This window comes from Propithecus coquereli, unplaced genomic scaffold (genome assembly GCF_000956105.1).
Source record: "Propithecus coquereli isolate 6110/MARCELLA unplaced genomic scaffold, Pcoq_1.0 Scaffold249, whole genome shotgun sequence".
NCBI lineage: Eukaryota > Metazoa > Chordata > Mammalia > Primates > Indriidae > Propithecus > Propithecus coquereli.
The window spans coordinates 4,738,305-4,756,551 of NW_012148052.1; the positions used below are offsets into that span (position 1 = coordinate 4,738,305).

The following is an 18,247-nucleotide window of genomic DNA, read 5'->3' on the forward strand; positions in this document are numbered from 1 at the left end:
GGGTGCAAGGAGACATTGCCATCTGGGAAGAGAGTTAAAGCCTTGGAAATGGGAAATGTGGGGAGGAGACGTCCCTCCAACCTTCCCACTGGAACAGTAGGCACATTAGAGCTACCAAGGAATGTACCTGCTACTTTCCAGCTGTCACATTCCTCAGAGATTGGGACAGCGTAAGTGGGCTGTCCCTCTATAGTGTGGAGGGGAGGTGGGTGGCCTGAGGGGTCCTGCTATCACCCTTGCCCAGATAACTGCAGTCATCCTGCGTACTACGTGCCAGAACAGCCTTGGAGGGAACCTGGGGCTTACTTGTCACAGCAAAGCCTTGTTCATTTGTTACATTCATTCATTCAAATTTTTTTAGTGCCTTCTATGTGCCAGGCACAGCTAGATTCACAAACCTTGAGAATTAATTGGCGGTGAGATGATGGGAGCAGAAGCCAGAGGTAAGGAGGCCCAGCAGCCTTCGTGGGCAGGTGGGAAGAACCGTGTGGCCAACTCCATCCCCCTCCAAGGGGCACAGGCAAACTCACATCAGAAGTGGTTCTGGGGCCGGGCGCGGTGGCTCACGCCTGTAATCCTAGCTCTCTGGGAGGCCGAGGCGGGCAGATTGTTTGAGCTCCGGAGTTTGAAACCAGCCTGAGCAAGAGCGAGACCCCGTCTCTACTAAAAATAGAAAGAAATTGGACAACTAAAAATACATAGAAAAAAAAAAATTAGCCGGGCATGGTGGCGCATGCCTGTAGTCCCAGCTACTCGGGAGGCTGAGGCAGAAGGATCGCTTGAGCCCAGGAGTCTGAGGTTGCTGTGAGCTAGGCTGACGCCACGGCACTCTAGCCCGGGCAACACAGTGAGACTCTGTCTCAAAAAAAAAAAAAAGAAGTGGTTCTGGACTTAATAGGAAGAGCAGCTCAGCCTCCTGACCAGGCTGGGGAAGGAGTACAACGTTCCTTTATCTTGGTTTAGATCAGTAGTTATTAATCCTTTTAGGATCGTGGATTCCTTTGGAAATACAAAGATAATTGTGGACTTTCTCCCTACAAAAATGTACATGCACATACTATTTTTTTCTTTTTAGAGACAAGGTCTCGCTGTGTCACCCAGGCTAGAGTGCAGTGGTGTCATCACAGCTCACTGCAACCTTGAACTCCTGGGCTCAAGTGATCTTCCTGCCTCAGCCTCCTGAGTAGCTGGGACTACGGGCATGCGCCACCACACCTGGCTCGTTTTTTGTTTTGTTTTGTTTTTGTAGAGTCAGGGATCTCTATGTTACTCAGGCTGGTCTCAAACTCCTGGCCTCAAGCAATCCTACTGCCTCAGCCTCCAAAAGTGCCGAGATTAAAGGTGCGAGTCACTGCGCCCAGCCTGTATACATTTTTGCACACAGTTTCAGGGGTTCATGAATTTCCAGAAGTCCATCCTTGGTTCCTGAGTCTTACCAGAATCTTTCTTTTAAACTTGGAGTCTGAACCTCTGCCAGGTGCTTACTGCTGAGAACAGTTGATTCAGCTAGCTCCTCAAGGAGGAAAACTGCAGGAAGCATTTGGGCAGTTGTTCCCAGGTTGGCCCCCAGACTGGTGCTGCTGAACGCAGAGGCTGAGGAGCCCTCCCAGGAGCAGGACTGTCCTCACTCCTCACCTCTCAGAGGAGAGCGAATGAATCGGTGTGGCCTCAAATGGTTATCCCTTTCCTTTGCACTTTCTGTTCCCCTTCCTGGGATCAGCCTGTGCTGGAAGGTTTTGTGAAGGGAACACCCTAAAGGTAACCAGTATGTTAGGGAACAGTTCTGAGATTTTCCTCCTCCCTCTGCATTTTTTTTTAAATCCTTGGGACGATAGCCACCTCTCCCCTCATCCTTTAGGTCATACTGTCAGCCTCACCTCAACGTTCTCAGGGTGGGAGCCTATGACCCTTTCTACCATCAGCCAGAAGAGTCCTCCCATTTTAGGTGGGCTCTGGGAGGACACTGGTCTCCCCTACTGTTCTCTTCTGTGAGTCCTCTCCACCTGCCATGTTTCTGATCCAGACAAATAAGGCACCTCCCAGTGGGATGTTGGGATGGGGGTCTTTTGATCTGCCCAAGCTGCTAGCTGGCTTTGTGTTCTCCCTCCAACTACAGTCTGGACATGAGCTGTGCTTCCTTCTTTTGCCTGTGGTCCCTGTGTATGCCCAGTGGCAGCAACGTCAGAGGGAATTCCCAGGGCTGACAAATGACTAGAGGGGAGGACGGGCAGCTGCCAGCTTCCCGGGGCTGCACCTGAAGCTTCTCTGACTTGTGCATACACACTCGCTGCCCTTGCACCTTCAGGTGAGCTGGTAGGTCTACAGCTGGGAGGGGGTGGGCACAGGGAATACTGGGAATATTCTCGCTAGCCTTGGAGGGGTGCACAGACTAAAGTGTATGGGCAACGAGCTTGAATTAATACAGCCTAGGGGGTAATCATCTAGGCTTCATGCATTCTTCTGATTCTGCCCAATGTCTACCCACCCTGTCATATTCCTGAGCCTGTCCCTCCAGCTTCATCTGCCCAAACCAGGGAGGAGGAAAGTGGCTTGTGTAGGAGGCCTGGGCTCTTTTCACAAGGCTACAGGGACCTGGGTAGAACCTTTCAGCCCTTGACCTATTAGCCTTTAGAGATTGAGGTCCCCTTGTAGAGGTGCTGGCTGGGTGAGAACTGTTTCTTGAGCACAGGAGGGAACAACAGAGGCTGACCCCAGTCCAGAGAGGGTCCTCACTGCAGGCTGCTCTCCTCTGCATCGTAGCACCTTGGCAGCACAGACCTGAGTGCTGATGCAGGATTATAGCCATGAGGACAGGCCAGTAGATGCCCCATTAGCTCTGGGAACCATGGGGGCGGGAAGATGAGAATAACACCCTCACTCTCTCATCTCTAGCAGTTTTCTACCTTGAATGGAAAAACCTAATCCCAGGCTTAGCAAACCTTTCCAGGGCTGATCCCTCAGTGCTAGGGGAGGCAGAGCCCGGGATCCAGGATCCAGAGTCAGAACTAGCTCCTGCCCTTGGCACAGCTCTCACTTAGGGACAGGGAGGGGCCTGAATCCTGAAGAACGTTTGGACAAGGTGAGCCCTAACTTCTGATCCTCTCTGGTTGGCCCAGGGTTTCCCTGCCCGGGGTTCTGAGGAAGCCCTTCACCCCCCCCAACTCCCCACCCCCAGGCACCTCTGACATCAAAGGCAAATGAGGCCACACCAGATGCACCGGATATCTATTTCCTGTCACTGCACCTGCTCCAGCTCTGCCGCTCTGCAACCCCCCTGGGCCTAGGATGCTGCTGTTGCCATGCCAACAACATCACTCATTCTCAGAAGGGCTGTTACTAGGACACAGGCCCCTTTGTGCCTGCCTTGATGTCACTCTAAAAGTATGACTTGCAGGAAGCAAAAGCTGAGCCCTTAGGACTCCTTATTCCCTCTTGGTTGACCTCCCCTGCTCCCCAGCCTCAGTTTATTCATACTGCAATAATGGCAGTCATGTTTGCAGCCCTTACCTGGGCTGCCTAGGACTGGTCCTTAACCCTCATCGGCTCCTGCAGCGCCCCAGCTGAAGATGTCTGTGGCCAGGGGTGGCCACAGGGCTGCTTTGCTCAGAGGTAGCTGTCCTCAGCTCAGGGACCCTGACCATTCCTGGACCCTGTGACCAATACTAACCCATGACTATTGCTATACCTGAGGACTGCCCCTACTTTTCCTGGACCTCATGACCTTAACACTGCATGACCTTTCCTTGATTTGCAACATTTGAGCTGGGTACTCCCTGCAGTGGCTCCCTCTCTCCTTGTCCTCCTACCAGTCCCCCTGCTGGTCTTACTGGTAGCCCAGAACCTGCCAGGAAGTCAGCTGACCCCTGCTTCTGTCCAGGTAAGCAGCACTGAAGGAGGGGAGAGCCTTCCTAATGCCTCCAGCTCATGGGCAGGGGGCCAAGGCATTCAGCCCATCCACACGTACGCCACAGCTTCCACTACCGTGGAGAGGTGTGCGCTACCAGGAGGCAAAGTTCTCACACCAAATGGCAGAGTGCGGCGCGGGGAGTACCACTGCAAGGTGCAGGGCTGGGGCTGCGATGGGGGGAGGGGAGTGGATGGTCCACCGGAGAGGGCTGACACTCAGGAACAGCGAGAAGAGACACTGCTGGGCAGAGTGGAGATGCGGCCCTGAACTGGCTGTGCCCCCATCCTCCTGGACGTGCCTGACGCCACCCAGCCGATTCCGGTCAACATTTCCTACTACGTGGCCTGGTGCAGGCTCAGTTGTTGGGGTGAAATGAAACCAGTCCCAGCCCCTGTCTGCTGTCCAACAAGTCTGCGCCCAGCCTAGGCCCCTGCAGGCTGCAGTGCTGCAGTGGAAGGCCACTCTGCCTGGCGCTCAGTAAGTGGCCCTGGAAGCTGAGCCCTGCCCCTCCAACCTGCTGCTCCAAGCCCCAGCTCCTTGCACCCAGCTCCAACTCCCATTCTCACTGACCCATAAGCTTAGAGCCCTCCTGCCCACTAACCCCCAACTCTGAGCCCACGCTTTGATAGGCCCTCAAATCTCAGCTTGGTTTTCACCAACCCCTCAACCTCTATGAACACACCCCAACCTCAACCTCATCTGACTGACCTACCTTTGAGTTCTTTCATCTTCATCCACTCCCCAGGTCTGAGCTTTTTACCTTTGGTGCCCCGCCCGCTCCCAGATTCCACTCCCCCAGCATCCCCACCTTTCCCCAGCCCAGCCCATCAAGTGCTCCCCTCCCCACCAAGTTCCAAGGAGACCTGGAGCTAGCGCCTGTGCTTGTCCCACGCGGCGCAAGGGGAGGTGTCAGGTTGTGAGCTGCCCACACACAAGATGCCCTCCCTTGGGGCAGGGTGAGGGTCGGGGCTCTGCAGAGGTGTCACAGCACTTTCCCAGGCAGCCCTGCTCTGTTCCCAAGCCTAGGCCACCTGACTGTCCCAGAGGACAAGTGGCTTCTGGTGACCACCACCTCGCCAACAAGAGAAATGTGAGTGTCTCGTTCACTCCTGCCCGCTCTGGAAGTGGAGGCTGGAATGGACAGCATGTGGTGTCTGGGGCCAGTGGCATGGGCACAGTGGGGCTCCAGCCTGGCCTCTGTCTAGCACTCACCCCCTGTTCAGTCTGCACTGAGCTCCCACTCCTCAAACCTCCTCCTGCTTTCTCTTCCAAGAGAAAATCTGCCACCTTCTGCCAAGGTGGCAACTGCTTCAAAGGGCAGAAAGATGTGGCCATGTGCCCTGAGGGGTTGGACTTTTGTAAGGTGAGCCCTGCTCCAAGGATTGGGGTGCTACAGGCCTTTCTCCTCCTGCCCGAGGGGTAGCTAGGAGCCAGGTGGCCTGGGGTCTAACAAGCTTGACCCTCTCAGCTCTGCATGATGCCAAAAACCCAAGGCAGCAGCTGGAATTTTCCAAGCTTCCATGATGTGCCTTCTTGTTTCAGACCACCCTGCATGTTCACTGGGGACTGACTGACCTTATGGAGAAGGAGGTCTGGGTCCACGGAGGCTCAGCTCAGCCCATGACCCACTTAACACTTTCTGCCTCTGTGAGTGGGGCAGAGGGGCAGAGGGGAAATCAATGGTCCCATCTCTTGCAGCTGAAACGGTCCGGCTCAGGCTACACCGAGGGCTACAGCCAGGCCTGTGAGGCAGGGACCCCCAGGTGTCATGGGGCTGTGGCTCATCCTGCTACCAGGAGCACTGTCAAGCCTCGAAGTCAGGCAGCTGCCTCCAGCTGAATGGGAGCCTTCACTTCAACCAGGCAGCCCCAGGGGCTGCACCAGGAGCCCCCTGCACTGGGCCCTGGCTGTGGCCATGCTGCTGCTCCTCCACTCTGCCCTGCTCCTGTTCCTGCTGCCTTAGCTGGGCCCAGCAGAATCAGGGAGCAGCAGCCAAGAAGCCCCTGTAGGCCCTGCCAGCCCCTAGGCCCACACCCAGCTCTGATCCCTGTAGTCATACCTTTAGTAAAAGTCCACAGCACTGGGCTCGGGGGGCCTCACTTCTCCCCTCCTAGGACCTAGGACTGGACATGCACCGTCCCGGGGCACAGGCCTTTAGCCCCAATCCCAGGGAGAGGCTGGGTTTGTCTGGAAAAGTAGAAAACCTCTTGCTTGACCCCCATCCCAGTGGGAGGACCCCAAAATCCTGCAGGGACAGGGACAGTTTCTTCATCTGTAAAAAGTACCCAGTCCCATGCACTTGTCCCAGACCCTCCTCCCTCTAGCCTTTGACATTATGAGCAGGACTGGAATTGGGGTCCCCTGCTTTCCTGCAATGACCTCTGCCCCTCCATCTCTAAGGCTCTGAATCTCATTCTCCATACAACCGAATTCAAATAAACTTGAGCTCCCTTAGTGCTGTGGATGTTTCCAGGAAAAGAAGATTGGGGAGAAGGCGATGTCTGTTTCTGGCAAGGGTTTACGTATGCAAAGTGGAACTGGTCATTAGGATGGTAACTGGTCATTAGGTCGGTTACCTCGCTTAGGGAAAGAGGAGGGGAGACTGGTCGGAGGTCACAGCAGTCACCCCTTCCCAGCACTGGCCTGTTCCTTCAGTTGGGATCAAAGCTTGAGAGAAGGTGTTTTCATTACAATAATTCATTAAGTAATTCACTAACTCAATAAATGTGTTCTGAGCGCCAACTGTGTGCCAGAAACTGCTGGGGCCATGAGGAAAAGGCATAGCCCTGTCCTCAGGGAGCTCACAGCTCCGCGAAATGGCCAGCAGGCTAGGAGAGAACCATCCTAGAATCCCTCAACTGAGCTGGCCCTTCTGCACACCTGGAGCAACCTCCTCGTCTTAGATGGGGAAATTGAGGCCCAAAGGGAGAAGGGTCTTGGTCAAGGGCTCGTGGCCAGGTGAATTAGGGAAGGAGCTTGAGAACCACAAAGTCCACTCTCAGGCTGTCTTAGGAGCCGAGGGGCCCCTCTCACATCCTCTATCCTCCCCAGGGAATAGAGGCCTTAGCCTGGTGACAGTCATCGCAGTGCCACACATGAAAGTGTGTCTACATCCCGGACCCTCACACAGCCCCGTGTGGCAGGCAGGGCTGGGTGGGCTGAGGAAGGACACAGGGCAGTGTGGCAGCATAAATGGCCCAGGAGTTGGAGTCAGACTTCCAGCTGAGGCCTAATCTTGCCAATTGCTAGCTGCAGGCCCTTTGTCAAATTGTTTACCCTCTCTGAGCCTCAGTTTCTCCACCTGAAAAATGGGGGTAATTGTTCTTCATAGTCTTGTTCTACCTCCATTAAGCTAGGATAGGGTAGTTATTTGGGAGGGAAGAGTTTCAGTACAGGTCAGAGCTGTCCCTGCTAGAGTGAGAATGGCTGAGAACAGAATTAAGGAGAAAATAAAGATGCATTATTTTCTTCTCTTAAGGTGAACGTGACCATCTTCCTTCTGGGCCCTGGACAGACAGCTCTGGCTCCAGGATTTAGAGGGCCAGGGATCGGGACTAGGGCTCTCATAAGAAAACCTTTCCAGAATAGGGAGCCCAGCGTACCCCAGGACCTAAGGGGTTAATGGGGGCTAGGAGACTCCCCCATGATCGGCTCAGGCATGCTGGGACTTGCAGGCTGTCTCACCGTCTTGGCGCAGGGGCTGCTGGGAAATGTAGTCACTGACCTGCCCCAGCCACAGCGTCCCGCGCACCCAGCGAGCAGTGACAGCTCAGGAGGTAGGCGGCGTTGGCCTAGGGCTGGGAATGGGTGCAGAGCAGGAAAGCCAGGGCTGGGCAGGAGGAAGTGGGCAAGCCGAGGGCTGGGACCCCTGTCCTGCCTCCATCAGACCGGACACCACCTCCACCCCACTGCCTGCGGCTGATGCAACGGGCCTGCTAGACAGAGTGAGGGGCAAGGAGTAATGGGATGCTTTTCCTGCCTCCCAGGAAAGTGGAGCAGGCCAGGGTTCCTTCTCCAGGATGGGACACACCCTTCCTGAGAGTATGGGGACGTTCCCTTGTCTCCACACAGACACATCACTGACACCTCCCAGAGAGGTGCCCGCAGGACAAATACTGCTTCCCTCCCCGCCAAAGGGAGGCAGAGCCCTGTCAGAGCCCTATCCCAGGAGCAGTGGGACGGGTCCCCTTCTCCAATCATGGAACCAGATACCACACTTGCAACGAGTAGACTGGACCCCACTCAAGAACAACTGGATGCCCTCCCAGGCAAAGGGCAGTCAGCGTGTACATCCCACCAGGGGCAAAGGGCCTGGGCCCCTGTCCCTGGAAACTCTAAAAGGCCTATTCTAGAGAGGAGAAAGAAGAGGAGGACCAGGCCTCCCCTCCACCTTCCACCTCCACCAAGGCCCCTCCTTCCTGCCCCCCAGCACTCTGAGGCAGCTCCATCACCTCATGGGTAACCTGTTGACCAAAGGGGGCGCCCATCTGCCCTCCCGCAGGGTGTGTGTCTGCAGGGGCCAGCATGGACCAGTCTGTGGCGATCCAGGAGACCCTTGCTGAGGGGGAATATTGCATCATCATATCCTTCCCTGCACTGAACTCCCAGCCCCGCGCCAGCCCTGGCCTTGGCAAGCGGAATCCGTTCCTTCTCCTTCCTCTCTGAGCTCTCCCGGGAGAAGGAAACAAGCATTTACTAAGTATTATACTTACTGAGGCCTGGACTTCCCACCCACCCTACGAAGTTGGGGATTATTATCCCCCTTTCATAGATAAGGAAGGCTCAGAGAGGTGAAGCGACTTGCCCAAGATCACACAGTGAATGGGGGTGGGGGGCAGGGAAAGGGAGGAGAGGGAGGCTGGGTTGGGAGAGGCCTGGCTCCCATTCATTTTCCCTTGACTCTGAGCAGCAGGCGGTGCAAGGTGTGCTGTGTGAGGGAGACAGCCGGCAGAGCCGCCTCCTGGGGCTCGTGCGCCACCGCCTGGAGCACGGTGGCCAGGAACACGCGTGAGTGAGGGGCTCGGCCCCTGCCTGTCGGGCCACAGGGATACTCTTAACTGCGCCCTCCCGCTGGACTTCAACCACCCTTCCCGGGCAGGGTCTGAGTCTTCTAGAATAATCATCACAATGATAGTTAATATTTTTTCAACACTATATTCTAAGCCTTTCACATGTATTAACTCCTGTAATCCTCAGGACTTGAGGAGGAAGCTTCAGAAGAGAGTTTCACACGCTAGTCCAGATCTTGAGCCTTGTGGTGGGTCTGCCGGGGTTCAAATCCAGGCTTTGTTGCTAACGAATCACTTGATCTTAAGCAAGTTGTTTTACTCCTCCGCACCCATTTGTCCAGATTAAAGATTAAAGTGAGTCGGTATGTGTGAAGTGTTTAAAACACCATGAGGCACATAGAAAGTTCTCAATAAATATTGCCTAATAATACCTGCATATTGCGTAGAAGCAGACAGAGTAAATAATACTTGCCAAAGGTCTCATTGCTGGTGAGTGAAGCTCAGGGTCTCGGCGGAGCTGGCAGGGAGGGGGCCTTAGAGATTTTTTAATCCACTACCCCAGTTTTTTTGTTTTTTTTGAGACAGAATCTCACTCTGTTGCCCGGGCTAGAGTGAGTGCCGTGGCTTCAGCCTAGCTCACAGCAACCTCAAACTCCTGGGCTCAAGCGATCCTCCTGCCTCAGCCTCCCGAGTAGCTGGGACTACAGGCATGCGCCACCATGCCTGGCTAATTTTTTCTATATATTTTTAGTTGTCCGATTAATTTCTTTCTATTTTTAGTAGAGACAGGGTCTCGCTCTTGCTCAGGCTGGTTTCGAACTCCTGAGCTCAAACAATCCGCCCGCCTTGGCCTCCCAGAGTGCTAGGATTACAGGCGTGAGCCACCGCGCCCGGCCCTACCCCAGTTTTATAAATGGGGAAACTGAGGTTCAAGGAGAGAAAGGGGGAGGCTAAGGTTGCACCGTTCCTGTCACATGCAGTGCTAGAATGCACCATGGATAGATCAAATGTGTATTTCACTAACAAAGCCAGGGGCTCCCCAAATGAGAAAAGGTCAACTTTGATGACCTCACCCATAAAACTTCAGTCTCTGATGGGCTCCACGTATAAGGAGTGTGCATAGCCAGGGCACCACCAGCTCAGTGCTGGGAGCCAAGGAGGAAGTGCAAGCACTGGAGGCCTCCAAGATGGGCCTGAGCGGGGGCAGTGGGCCCAGTCCTCACCTCTGCTTCCTGCCCTTAGTCTTTTCCTGTATACGCACCGGAGGATGGCCATTACCGGGGATGATGTCTCTTTGGACCAGATAGTGCCAATCTCGCAGGATTTTACGCTGAAAGAAGGTGCCACAGGGGGCTGGGTGGTATGAATCCCTCTTCTCTGGGCGCCCCCCTACCCCCGTCATCTCTGCCCTTGCTGGGGGGCCAGTGGGAATAAGGATGGTGCTGGGGCTGGAGTGCTCAACTGCTAAGGGCATTCTTGTTTCCTCCCCATAGTGTTCCCAGATGGTGAACTCTACATCCTTGGTGAGTGGTCCTCTCTGTCTGGGTCCTGCTTGGGGCAGGGGGGTACAGGATCTTCATCGAGAGGTATGGTGTGAAGTAAGAGCACCCCCTGATATCCTTCCTGTGGCAAATAGGACCCTGCGGGATCGGCCCCTGCCCACCTCTGTGGACTCATCCCCCATCACTCTCTTCCTTGCTGCTGTTTCACAGTTCTCACCACGGAGCCCTTGCACATGCTGTTCCCTCTTCCCGAAAGCCTCACACCTCTTTTACTTAGCCAACTCCTACTCAGCCGTCAGGGCTTACATTCATGCATTTCTCTCTGTTTTTTTTTTTTGAGACAGAGTCTCACTGTGTTGCCCGGGCTAGAGTGCCATGGTGTCATCCTAGCTCACAGCAACCTCAAACTCCTGGGCTCAAGCGATCCTTCTGCCTCAGCCTCCTGAGTAGCTGCGACTACAGGCATGCGATACCATGCCCGGCTAATTTTTTTCTCTATATATTTTTAGATGTCCAGCTAATTTCTTTCTATTTTTTTAGTAGAGACGGGGTCTCGCTCTTGCTCAGGCTGGTCTCAAACTCCTGAGCTCTGGTCTCAAACTCCTGAGCTCAGACGATCCTCCCATCTCGGCCTTCCAGAGTGCTAGAATTACAGGTGTGAGCCACTGCACCCAGCCCATGCACTTCTCTTTCCAGGAAGCCTTTGTTAAATCCCTGAAGTTGTCTGTATCGCACTGATACACATGCCTTTTCCTCATTCTTGCCAGCCCTCTGTCACTCATAGTGATTTAATTATTCATATTGATGTATTTAATGTCTGTTTACTTTGCTAGACAGTAATAATAACAATAGATGCAAATATTTAATCAATGATTTATTGTGCCAGGCACTATGCTAAAAGTTTTTTTTGTGTGTGACAGTCTTACTCTGTCACCCTGGGTAGAGTGTAGTGGCGTCATTGTAGCTCACTGCAGCCTCAAACTCCTGGGCTCAAGTAATCCTCCTGCCTCAGCCTCCTGAGTAGCTGGGACTACAGGCACATGCCACCATACCTGGCTATTTTTTTTTTCTATTTTTAATAGAGATGGGGGTCTCACTTTTGCTCAGGCTGGTCTCAAACTCCTGAGCTCAAGTGATCCTCCCACCTTGGCCTCCCAGAGTACTAGGATTACAGGTGTGAGCCACCGTGCCCAGCTATGCTAAAAGCTTTACACACATCATATGAGGCTTTTCTCACAACAATTCTATGAGATTATCACTGTTTTCATGCCCATTTTATGGACAACGTAACTGAGTCCCAGAGAAATTAAATAATTTATTAAGGGCTGGAACTAGGATTCGAATTCAGAATCCAGAGTCTGGAACCTACGCTCTTAATCACTCTGCTAGGTTGCTTCTGTTCATTCATTAGTTTGGCACGATTGGTTTTTTTAATTTTGCGTGTGTGTGACAGGGTCTCACTTTGTCCCCAGGCTGGAGTGCAGTGGTGCAGTCATAGCTCACTGCAGCCTCGAACTCTTGGGTTCAAGTGATCCTCCTGCCTCGACCTCCTAAAGCACTAGGATCATAGGCATGAGCCACCTCTCTTGGCCTCAGCACGTTTTTGAGTGTTCACCATGTGCAAGTGCTGGGTATATGCCATGAATAGGGTGCCTTCCACACTCTAGCTCTCTGAAGACAGGGCCACATCTGTCCTGTTCACTATGGTATCCCAGTGCCTAGCATGGGCCTGGCATGGTCAGGTGGACAGCCCCTCTGCTGCCTCTGTGTGCTTTTCATCCCAATGGGAGGGGAACAGCCTACAAGTCCAGAGAACCTGTTCTCTCCCAGCTCCATCTAGTACTGCAGTGGCAAGGCTTATTGACTTTTCAGAGCCTTGGTCTACCTCCTGTATAAAGTGGGGATGATGTTAATTTGGTACAGTGGGTTCCCTTACTGTCCCAGCAGCATCTCCAAGTGAGTTGCTTAAGGGCTGAAGTGGCTTTGGCAGCCTGCGCTGCTGATTCTCCATTCTAGGGACTCCAGCTTTAAGATGCATCAGGCACTTAGCTCCTGGCAGCCAAGGGCTCATTTCCTGTTTCCTTTGTGCAGGCTCAGATGTGACTGTCCAGCTGGACACGGCGGAGCTCAGCCTCGTATTCCAGCTACCCTTTGGTTCGCACACCAGGACGTTCCTCCAGGAAGTCACCGGGGCCTGTCCAGGTAGGAAACACTCCAGGCTCCTGGGGTCGGGGTGTTGGCCGGGCATCACCTACCCACTTCAGTTGACTTTCCACCCTTTGGACTCACACTCCACAGTTTCTGTGCCCTCTCAAAGCTGCTGGCATGAATCCCCAGTGCCCCCAGGCTGCCAGCCAACCATGGTGTATGCTTTTCTGTTTACGGTTTCTGGACTTGAATATTAACAACAGCAGGGCCCCTTTGCCCTCCTAGCTACAGGCAGGGCTGCACAGGGTGGACTGTGACTGTGATGCAGAATCTCCTACAAGCTGGCAACGTCAGCAGCTTGTAAAGGACCATCTTTCCTCTCTCTGCCACCCATAGCTAGAACCAAGTGAAGTCTGTCATATCTGCTCTCTCCCACCCTTGAACCCTGCTCTATCCCCCTCTGTAGCTGAGAAAATGGTCTAGCTTTGGGCTAGCAGTGAGAGGTTAGTGGCCTCTAGGACAGAATTTGTTTAGATCAGGAAATCAGCCAGGCAGGTAAAGGAGAATTTGCTTACCAAGCAGAGGATCAGTCACAGAAGATGCAAATTCAAGCCACCAGGTGCTGGGGATTAAGTGTTTACCCAGCACTTTCAGTTGTTTCCTTTCAAGCTAACATCTTGTCTCTGTGAGAATGGGGGTGGGGGAAAAGGCTTGCCTTCTCTGTGGTCTCACTGTGGAGCCTGAACTTATCTTGCCTGGTATGCCAGGAAGGAGACTGGCTTTGGATACGAACTGGGGTATGCAGAAAAAGGAAGTAGAAACATGATTATAGAGCCTTGATTGCCTGGTTAAGGGGTTTAAAATTTATTCTATAAGCAGGGGGAAATTTATCTTTAAATCTTAATAAGGACAACTTACTTACGATTATGAGTAATAGTCGTAGGAACTGCAATAATAGTGGTAACACCAAAAAGCAGGGGCTTCGAAGCTGTACAACTCCTTGAGTCTGAAACTCATCTCTGCCAGTCCCTAGCTATACAACTTTGGGGAAGCCACTTCACCTCTCCAAATCTTAGTTTTTATAGGCTTCTGTATGTAATGAATATCTTCCTCATGGGGTTGTGAGAATTAAATGAGATAATACATGTGAAAGTACCCAGCACATAGCAGGAGCTCAGAAAACGTTTTTTAATCTTTACTACAATCTTACAAGGTAAGTATTATCAATGTCTCCATTTTGCAGATGAGGGAGCAGAGGCTCAGAGAGAGTAAGAGCCTTGCCTGAGTACTTAGCTAGTATAAGAAATGACAGAGCCAGGATTAGGCAGGATTTAAGAGTTCTACTCCAGGGCCTGAGCTCTTGAGTGTTTTGCTCTAGTTCTTCCTCACCGCATGCCACCCTCTCCCCTACAAACAGCTCAGGGAAGGCTTCATGCGGGACGTGGTGTTTAAGCTGAGACTAGAAGGATGAACAAGAGTTTTTTCCCAGGCAGGCAACAAGGAGGAAAAGGGCATGGCAGTCCCCAGGGAAGAGGAGGGAAGCGCCGTGGTTTGGTGGGGGTGAATTTGGGGTAGAAGGAGGGTGTGGCAAGAGCTGAGTCAGGAGAGGCCAGCAGAGGGCAGCTCATGAAGGGTCTTAAATAACAAGTAAAGAGACTGGACTTTGCCCTACAGCTTATGAGGAGCCTAAAAGGAATTTTAAGCTTGGGGAGTGATAAGGCAAGATTTACAAGTTAGAAAATTTCTCTGGCAATTGCTATGGAAAAGGAGAGCTGAGAGCAGAGAGATCAATAGGAATGTATTGCAGGGGTGCAGGAATAAAAAAATGAGGCTTGGACCAGGACGCTGGTCATGGAAGTGGGGAAGGAGAGATGGACTGGAGAGATACTGAGGTCAAACTGATGAGAGTGAAGGCACCCTGGGGGCAGTGAATTTGGGTCATGTTCACAACTTTATCCTCCCTGATTAGAACAGTGCCTGTCATGTAGCAGGCACTTAAAAAATATTTTTTGAATGTATGAACAGAGTTTGGCACCTGGCTGTGAGAATGAAGGAGGGAGAGGAGTGGAGGATGACGTCTCTCTTTTAGGGTTAGGTGTGTGTCTTGCAGTCCCCTTACCTGCTCTTCCTTCAGGGGTCCAAATGGTACCTGGGGTAACCAGCAGGGAAACTGCACCAACTCAACCTCTCTGAGTGGTCGTCATGATGGGGATTTCCTCAGGGAGGGCACTGGGTAGGAGGAGACTCTCAGAATTGACAGACTCTTTGATATCCACCAGCCCAACCCTTGTATTTTATAGATAAAGGGACTAGAGTCCAAGATGAGGTCACAGGTGAAAGGAACTAGGTTTTTTCCACTCAGTCCTTGATGGATAATGTTGTACAGCACAAAACGCCAGAGAGTGGAAGTGCCTTGGCCAAGAGACCACAGTAAGAGAAACATTAGCTAACAAGAGACCACAGTTAACTATATGAATCGAGCCCTTACTATGTGCTAGACATTTTTCTAGATTTCTAGACAATGTACAACAACCATGTTTGTTTTCTGTTTAGTCTTTTGAGCAGTACCAAGGAGTAGACATCCTGTTTTATAGATGAGTAAACTAACACAGATAAAGTAAGTAATTTTCCCAAGTTCATTCATCAATTGAAGTAGCAGGACCAGGTTTGAAATCCTAGGTTCTGATGCCAGAGTCCATAAAGTCCAGTGATTTCAGTTCAGATCCCAGCTCTGCCACTTCCTAGATATGAATGTGGACAATGTATTTCATTTCTACAGACTTTCACTTTCTTATTTGTCCAATGGAAATATAAACTTGCTTTACCTAATCGAAGGGTTTTGTGAGGGTCAGATGAGGCCAAGTATGGGTTAGTAGTATGTAAATGCTGAAAATGTTAATAATTTAAAAGCTGTGTCTGGCAGCGCCATAGGTAGGGCTGGAATCCAAGTCCCCTTGTGTATCACGTTCTTGCAAATCCAGTTGAGTTCGGTCAGGCTCATGCAGTTCTATAAGCACAGTAGGCAGGATAGCAGAAGGGTTAACAGCAAGTGTTTTGGAGTCAGACAGACCTGGGTTTGAGTCAGAGGCAGAAGTGGCTCAAGAATGTCTAGGAATTGATATTTTGGGCTGGATGATTAAAAAAAAAAGAATTTCTAGGAAGAAGGGGTGGCAATCTGGTTAATGGGGAAACAGAGGACCTGTCTTAATAGTATATTAATAGCAAGCACACTGATTTTACTTAGAGCATGTGTTTCTTTGGAGCAGCCTGCAAATTGCAGATGGAGGTTATGGGTAGTTAGCATCTGTGTGGGTCCCTCCCTCTGCCACTCACTCTGTAACCTTAGACCTCTCTGAACTCAGTTGCCCCTTATATAAAATTGGGATAATAGTTTTCTATCTCATAAAGTTTGTGTAAGGATTAAGGAGGTTATATATATACATGAAACGCAGATCTTGGCATATAGTTACCATGAGGTCAGAGGAATGGCGAGCGTGTCTGCCTTGGAAGTACTTTTGTGTTCACAATTATTGCATTTGAACCTCAGACCCACCCCGTGCTCGAGGGAAACGGGCTTGGAGACTCTCCAGAAGATACAATCATGCAGAGGTGGAGCCGGCTCTTCAAGCCCGTGGCTCAGTCTGACCTCCTTGTTCCTGCACAGGCCTCGATTCTGCAATCCGAGATCCTCAGTTCCTGTGGCTGTCTCGGTATAGGTGCACAGAACCGCAGCTGGAGTCGCCCACGCCCCGTGCTTGGAATTCGGCCCCAGGTACCTGGCCAGAGTGCGCGACAATTGGCGGAGGCAGGTACCCATCTCGGAAGGGGCTGTGGGGATTGGAGGAGGCGCAGCTTCAGGGGGCGGGCTCCGTTCTGTTTGGGGGAGGGGCTATGGAACAGACGGACTTTCGATTGGTGGACGTGGGGCCCGGGGGCGGGCCCACCTGGGGGCGGAGCGCGCGGGGCGGACGGCGGGATGAAGAGCTTGAAGAAGCAGGCAGGGAAATGTCTGCCGCCGGCTCTCGGGAGCGCGATTCTGCAGGTCTGGCGGGCGGCGGGAAGCGGGGCTCGGGAGCTGGGCCAGGGGCGGCGGCGGGCCCGGCCCGAGGGTGGACGTAGGGGTGAAGACCAAGGTCCTGGCCCTCCAGAGGCGGGGACACTGAGGCAGAGGTTCCGTGATGTTATTCTCAGCCGGGCATGACGAGGGCAGGCGGGTTGGAATGGGATACTCGGGAATCCGGAGGCTGGGGTTTTAGTAAAGCTCCGTTTCTAACTCGCTGTGTGACGTGGGACCACTCGCTGTCCCTCTCTGGGCCTCAGTTTCAACCGAGCTTGCTCTTCAGTCCCTACCTTCTGTCTTTGGCGTGTGCATGGGTGCACTCCCTGTGACAGAGCCTTCCTTTGGGTGGGTATGGTGTATTGGGGTTCTCTGTCCGTCCTCAGCCCCTATGGTAGATTGGGCTGGGCAGAGAGATGTAGTCCAGGAGAGCCCTGTCCACCCGGGGACTTAAGGCCAGGATGAGGTTACAGATAGATGAAAGGGGACTAGGTTTTTTTCTGCCCAGTTTTGGTGGTTAATGCTGTGCAGCACAAAAGGCCAATTATTGAGCAGGAGATTGTCTTTTGGAGAGTGAGAGGCTCAGGGTTGAAATTTGGGTCATTCTGGTACATTGGGAGGGCCTGAAAACCTGTCTTTTCTGTCCAGTTCTATGGTTTTCTGCAAAGCCTCCTGGTGTGTTTTTTCCCCCCGGGGTGTGCCTATGAAACCCCAGTTATGTGCAAGCTTTGGCATGCCCACTAGTATCCACTTGTACCCCTTTTCTCAGTCCTTTGCTAGCAATGGAGAGTCTGTTAAGTAGCTGTGTAAAGAGTGGCCACCACTTCACTTGCTCTAAAGTTCTTGGAAACTAAGGGGCAGGGAGGAGTGGCATGTTGCACAAGAGTTTGTAAAATGAGAGGAAACTAGACAGGCAGAGGACTTCCTCAGTGCTTATGTTTTTCTTTCATTGCAACTACCACAAGGCGCGATTGAAGCACCTGATGGTACTGATAGTTTGCATCATTCTTGGGCTTATCTCAGAGTTCACTCGAAGAGCCGATTTTGAGACAGCTATTGCTTCAGTTTCTATGACATTCTGGGTTATGGCGCTGGGATGGGTGAGAGATTAAGATTAAGAGCATATCCTTGGCCAGGTGTGGTGGCTCACACCTGTAATCCTAGCACTCTGGGAGACTGAGACAGGAGGATCGCTTGAGGTCAGGAGTTCAAGACCAGCCTGAGCAAGAGCGAGACCCTATCTCTACCAAAAATGCAAAAATTAGCTGGGTTTGGTGGCACACACCTGCAGACCCAGCTACTTTGGAGGCTGAGGCAGGAGGATCGCTGGGCTTAGGAGTTTGAGGTTACAGTGAGCTATGATTATGCCATTGCACTCTACCTGGGGGGACCAGAGCAAGACTCTGTCTCAAAAAAAAAAAAAAACAAAAACAAAAACGAAAAAAGAGTATATCCTCATATCCTCTCCTTGCCCCTTTGCAAGAGGCTGCCAGAATCCTTCCAGATAATTGGTGGAGGACAGGCCCAGTGGCAGCAGAAAGAGGTGGACTCTGTCTTCCCAGCCAGAGTCTCCAGAGCCAGGCTGTTGGACTGTTGCAATGCTTCATTCCCTTCATAGAGGGAC

At 52.2% G+C, this 18,247-nt stretch overlaps 1 protein-coding gene across 1 annotated transcript in view; it reads left to right on the forward strand.

The window, feature by feature from the left end:
* Nucleotides 1–16,304: 16,304 nt before the first annotated feature.
* The window catches only part of INPP5B (inositol polyphosphate-5-phosphatase, 75kDa), a 48,639-nt gene continuing 46,696 nt past the window's right edge, over nucleotides 16,305–18,247 (forward strand). Inside the window, exon 1 of the mRNA XM_012646669.1 lies at nucleotides 16,305–16,338. The gene's annotated coding sequence lies outside the window, so the exon portion shown is untranslated. The remainder of the gene's footprint in view (nucleotides 16,339–18,247) is intronic.